The 6,739-nt window shown below is 33.4% G+C and overlaps 1 protein-coding gene across 1 annotated transcript in view; it reads right to left on the reverse strand.

Moving 5' to 3' along the window:
* Window positions 1-322: 322 nt before the first annotated feature.
* The window catches only part of LOC111466334, a 13,424-nt gene continuing 7,007 nt past the window's right edge, over window positions 323-6,739 (reverse strand). Inside the window, exon 5 of the mRNA XM_023110933.1 lies at window positions 323-333. The gene's annotated coding sequence lies outside the window, so the exon portion shown is untranslated. The remainder of the gene's footprint in view (window positions 334-6,739) is intronic.

Consider the following 6,739-nt stretch of genomic DNA (forward strand, 5'->3'; position numbering starts at 1 on the left):
CATAGGGGCATTTTGGTAATTTCCTCCATCATGCATAACATACTCCTCCATATTGCTCAATTTTTATTTTAATCATGCATATAATACATAAAAGACATACATACAATACATACTCATAAAAAAAAAAAAAAAAAAGCTTTTCTGAGGTTGTTAACATGTATTTTTGACCACCTAAGTTAAGGAATGCTCGCATGCTATCATGTCCTAGCGATCTCTACAAGTATTACTTGCCTAAAGTCTATGTGGTTACTTACTTGAATGATGTTTACCTTCTTGAGCTAGCTATTCCACGTGTTTGGAGCTCAAGAATTTATGAAATTTCTCTCATAGATCCTAATTCAAGCATAATTATGTTAATATCGAAGTCAAGATAAAAATTTGACAAACGGAGGTCAAACAAACAAAATGAGACTCACATGCGCTTACACACGTCGGGAAAGGCTTTTGACGTGCAATTTCACGCATGGAGGTTTTTTGTAGATCTCGGTTACTCATTGAGTCATTGCATCGGGTTTGGGTTGCATTTTTTGTTTGGGTCGAAGGTTAACGAGTTGCACACGCAAGCTTTTGATCGAATCCAGGTTCAGGGATCGGGTTAACCTACATGCATCTCACAATTAGAAGCTGAATGATTCTCTCTGCTCAACATTTGCCACTTGTCCTACTGAGCTTCAGACTCACTACTGCCAACGTCGTCTAACGCGTGCCTTCTCCCTTTTTGCCAACATTCATTATTTTAGAAATATGATGAGGTTTCTATTTCCTATCTAATTTCTTCTAAATTTTGTAACTTCTTAAGGGTACACATAGGTATTTTCTCTTAAGTTTATTTTAGCCACAAAAAGAAATAATAAAGTGTAAATTCGGTCCATAATTTAAAACTTACGAAATTTACCATTTCTTTAAATTCAATGACATACTGCCTTTAGATCGTAATGAACTCTAGCTTCGTGTATGAATCTTGGGTGAAATTCCCCCAATATGAACCTACTAAAAGTTTAGAACTTCATTTCAAGAAATTAAATTAGAAAAAAGGAAATGCTTGCCTACGCTACATTCATTCTTGACGGATTTGAGTGGTAACACTCGAGCCGCAACAGATACATAACTCTTACTTTAATACCTTAAATTTGGAAATATTTGGATTTTATTATTGACATAGAGGGTGAATCCAAGTGTAGAAGGAAAAAAAATGCTTGAGAAACCTTGGAACAAAAATTCAATATTTAACAAATTAAGAAAAATTTAGATAAAAATCCACGGGACTAAAAGGTAATTATTTCTACCTTATAATTTGAGGGGTCTAGGATGACGTGTATAGAAAACAAAGAAGAGAGAGGAAGGGAGAATTTGGGTTTTTGTGGAAGGAGGAAAAACAAGAAAGTAAAGAGGACGCGCAAATAAGACACTTTAATGAAAAATTTGGCAAAAGATTTATCTCTAGTCCTAGTAAGAGGATCGATGAGTGTCAGTTTTGGTTGTAGGATCGTTCGATTTGACTACGATGTTCCAGGAAAGGATTCTTACAAGTTTCGTGTTGAAACTCGACCATGATTTGTTTTAGAATTAGATTCGAGAGATTTATAATTTTGATAAGAAAATATATTTTTTTTAAAATTTGAACTCAATTATTATGGTCTCTTTCTCCCTAAAAATTAAAAAAAAATGGCATCAAATTGGTTGATTAGAAATCTTTATTTTTCGTGAATAAACCAAGTCATCTCTAGTTAACGATTGGACGATAAAAAGCAATCCAAAAAAATAGATTGAGATGCGTTGCTCAGCGAAATCTTGAAAAATTGAACGTTGGAAGAATCGACTGTGGATACGCTGCTGGCGACGAGAAAGAGAAGCGTATTAGCAAAAAGTTGAAATGTATCACAACGTGGCAAGAATGACGGGTCAACCAGTCAACGAGGACGTATTGTGAGACACCACTTTACTCGCTAAACCGCACATGACCCAGTCTTCCCTTTGTAACTCAAACAGTACCAAAGAACTGGAATTCGATCCGCGTGCTCAAAATCCTACCCGACTTGTTCACTAACCAATGACACGCGTCCCCCTGATTGTACCACCGCCAGACGTGTGGTAAACGCACGTAGAGAATATCTGTTGTGCTTGAAAAGCACGTGAGCACGTGCATGGACTTTCTTTTTGTCCTGTAATCCTACTCGAGAAGGCACATGACAAATCTATTTATGTTGAAAGTCATTTTACTTCTTTTTCTGATTCTTTTTGCCGTTGGCGATGGGCTGAGGAGATAATTGTGGGGAGGGATGGGAGGTTAGTGGAGAGAAGGAGAAAATGTTGTTTTTGTTTATTTATTATTATTATTGTTATTTAACTATTTATTTTTATAATTATTTTTATTTATTAATTTTATTTTGGGCTATTACTTTATATCTCTCTAAAAGAAACTTTGTCGGTAAAGTATTTTTGTAATAGCCAAAAAATAAATAAAGAAATAAATAAAACAAAAAAAATAGTTAAAATAATAATAATAATAAATTAATTAATTAATTAAAATTAGAATTAAAAAAAAAAAAAAATTCCTCACATCTCTCCACTAACCTCTCATCCTTTCCCACAATTATCTCTTTTTGTCAGTTATTACCGTAAAATCCTATCTCAGATTTCCTTTTTCTCTATAGTTATAGTTAAAAGAAATTAATTTAGGATCTTACATATTTAGGGATTTTTCTCATATAAAATTAATTAGATTTTTGTTAGTATTTTAATTATAAGAAAGAAGGTTATAAGGTTAGATTCAATAAAATTTTAGCTGGCAGATCTATAAACAATAGACTTAAATTGGCCAGTAATATCTGTGTACACAATTGAAAAACAAAACCTATTTACAAAATGAAAATAACTAGAGAGAGAGAGAGATTGAGAAAGATTTGTTAAACAGTATTTAACAATCAAATAGGAAATATCAGAGTGGAGTGAGCTTCTTTAAATTTTGTGTAAAAGACAAGATCAGAATTTTGATTAGAGGGCAGTGTGACCCATGTAAATTAGAAAAATAATTTTATAGGGTTCAAACTTGAAACAGATGTCATGAGCTCATATAGGTTAACTCGGATTTCAAAGGACGGAATCGAACTTTCATTAAAGATAGATTTGTGACAACGACTTAAGCGAGCCAGGTAAGTGACCTTACTATCGGCATGGTTATATTTGAAGTTGACACGTGCCCTGTGGTTCTGCACGTGTCATATATATTGATATGTGTGAATTGTCTGTGGATCGATATGCTTCCTATATGTTATGTTATGTTATAACATGTGGATTGTATGATAATAATTATGGTACGATGTGCTCAAGGATATGTTTGAGATAGGATACGAGAAGGATGCACAAAACCAAATGTAATGATAGGAGTAAGATACATTCATGAAACGTTAAGGTTACGTTACATACCGGAGTGCTATGGATAGGAGAGATTGATGAAAGAATATGGTTAAGTTATGGGTAGAAAGGGATAGGTTTGTGATAGATTGATAGAACGATAGCGTTAGGATACGTTCTTGTGACGATATGACTATGAAGTGTTTACGTTATGACTTGTTTATGATATGATACATTGTATGCTAGATTATTGTGCTTAAGTATGTAGTCATGTGAACGTGAATGTATGCTATGTGTAATATGTAATGCATGTAACAATATGTTGTTCTTGAATGGTTATGACATTATTGTATGGAATGTTTGAATGTAAACAGCATGAATTGTATGACATGAAATATGGTAAACTGTCTGGAATCATAACCTCGATAGGAATATGTATGAAATGTAAATTGAAAATGAGAAGGTGAAGCATGGAACGTAACAGGGGGGTTATGTTCATTAATGATAAATGTAGAAGTAGTGGGGACCTCATGCATTATGTGTGTTCATGCATCTGGGGGGATACCTCTATCACATCACGAGGGTATGGCATGACAACGATCGTTATGCTTTGCATAGCGCTGCCGTGACGATTACTAGTTTAACGGGTTCCGACATAAGGGGCTCCCAGAGTATGCCCACCGGATAAGGAAAGTGGCCTAGCGGTGTGCGAACTAGCTGGTGAACCCATACTCGCACGTATGGGCTGTGTGTAGAGTATATGGTACACGTCCACAATTACCTGTTAGGACAGCACCGTAGGGAAAACGAAACGAAACGAAATAAAAGATAGGTCCCATCATTTCATTGCATGTGATTGTTGCATTTAACCCCAATAGTGGGGTCACTTACTGAGTATTTCTTTCAATACTCAAGCCACGTGCTACTACATTTTTCAGGCTAAGGCAAGGTATTCCTGTACGGCTGACGACGACATCGCAACTCAAGACCATGAAACATGCATAGGGTAGTGGTATTTATTTTCTTAGTCTTAGGCTAGAGTAGATGTTTTTTTAACTTAAATTCTTATTCATTTTTATTTAGTCTTTTTTTGTGTCATTTTAAAAATGTTTTCGAAACACGTAAGTCCATAGCTGTGTTTTAAGATAAAGGTTATGTTTTAGGGAATTTAAATGAAGTCTTCCGCATTCAATGTTTATGCTATGTTTACAGTAGCGACCTTAAATTAAGTGGAAAATTTTGGGTCGTTACAGTTGGTATCAGAGCCAGGTTATAGATCTTGTAGACTAGCCTACAATCTAGGCTTGGCATGTTCCATGGTCCCACCGTTGATGCCCTGTCTCCATCAGGTATGTCTTGCTTAAGATAAAAAAAATGAAATGTCGTTAATTGTGTATGTTGTTAATGCTTGGTCATTATAAAATATATCTCGTAATTGGACTTTTACACCATTGATTGTATTATAATTTACTGCATTATTATTGGCTTAATTCTATATTTATTAGAATGTAGAATATGTTATGTTTTACCTTGCATGGAATGTGAATGCAAATTGTTGTATTGATGATGTTTTGATTTACTGAGGTTGTTATTGTGAATGAGTAGCTATAGTTTTTGTAAGCTACTAAATGTTAGTGTATGCTTGAAGATGATTTTTCTAAGAAATGTCATATTCTTTAGTTAGACATCTCGAACATAAATAAACTACACAGTCTTATGACCATAGAGATGGGAATGAATGTACCAATGTATACTGAAGAGTAAGTAGTGTCGGATGAAATAAAATGACCTGAGAAGCTTGATAGATGTGCGAGTAGGTTGGTGGGTCGAGACTTAGGATTGAACACCTTAAGTCGATTGATTGGCTACAATCTTCCAGTTTATAGATTGCCAACTAAAATTTTATTAAATCTAACCTTATTGCGTATAACTTAGAATGCTAACAAAAATTTAATCAACCTGGTAAAATATGAAAGAAGATTTGATCCTAAATTAATTTCTTATAACCATAACTATAAACGAGAAGGAAATCTGAGATAGGATTTTACATAATGACTAACCAAAATCTCTAAATCTGCAATTTGTTTATGTTGAAAGCCATTTTACTCCTTTTTCTCGAATTGGAGGTTAGTGGAGAGAAGGAGAAAATGTTATTTTTATTTATTTATTATTATTATTTAACTATTTATTTTTATAATTATTTTTATTTAACTTTCTTCCCCGTAAAGTGTTTTTGTAATAGCCCAAAAATAAATAAACAAATAAACAAAACAAAAAAATAGTTAAAATAATAATAATAATAAATTAATTAATTAATTAAATTAGAATTTAAAATATATATATATATATATATATATATTTCCTCACCTCTCTCTACTAACCTCTCGTAGCTCCCCACAATTATCTCTACTCGACCCATCCCAACTGCAAAAAACCAAAGAAACTGAAAAACAACAATGGTCAGATTTGAGAAAAAGTAAAATGACTTTCAACATATTGCAGATTTAGAGATTTTTGTCAGAAATTACAGTAAAATTCTATCTCAGATTTCCTTTTCCTCTATAATTATGGTTATAAGAAATTAATCTAGGATCAAATCTTCTTTCATATCTTAACCGTCTGTAATAATCACATCTCATATACAATTGATTAGATTTTTGTTAGCCCAGTAATATCTGTTTACACAATTGAAAAACCTATTTATAGGATGAAAATAACTAGAGAGGGAGGGAGATTGAGGAAAGATTTGTTAAAACGGTATTTAACAATAAAACATGAAATATCAGAGGGTAGTGAGCTCCTTTAAATCTCGTATAACAGAAAAGATCAGAATTTTTATCGGGGGCAGTGAGCTCCTTTAAATTGTCTAACAGAAAATATCAAAATTTTACGATGACCTTTACCATGGTCAATGTAAATTAGGGAAATAATTTTATAGAGTTCAAACTTGAAACAGATGTCATGAGCTCATATAGGTTGACTCAGATTTCAAAGGATGGAATCGAACTTTCATTAAAGATATATTTGTGACAACGACTTAAGCGAGCCAGGTAAGTGACCTTACTATCGGCATGGTTATATTTGATGTTGACACGTGTCCTGTGGTTCTGCACGTGTCATATATATTGATATGTGTGAATTGTTTGTGGATCAATATGCTTCCTATATGTTATGTTATGCTATAACATGTGGATTGTATGATAATAATTATGGTACGATGTGCTCAAGGATATGTTTGAGATAGGATACAAGAAGGATGCACAAAACGAAATGTAACAATAGGAGTAAGATATGTTCATGAAACGTTAAGGTTAGGTTACATACCGGAGTGCTGCTATGGATAGGAGAGATTGATGAAAGAATACGGTTAGGTTATGGGTAGAAA

Source organism: Cucurbita maxima, unplaced genomic scaffold (assembly GCF_002738345.1).
Source record: "Cucurbita maxima cultivar Rimu unplaced genomic scaffold, Cmax_1.0 Cma_Scf00031, whole genome shotgun sequence".
Taxonomy (NCBI): Eukaryota; Viridiplantae; Streptophyta; class Magnoliopsida; order Cucurbitales; family Cucurbitaceae; genus Cucurbita; species Cucurbita maxima.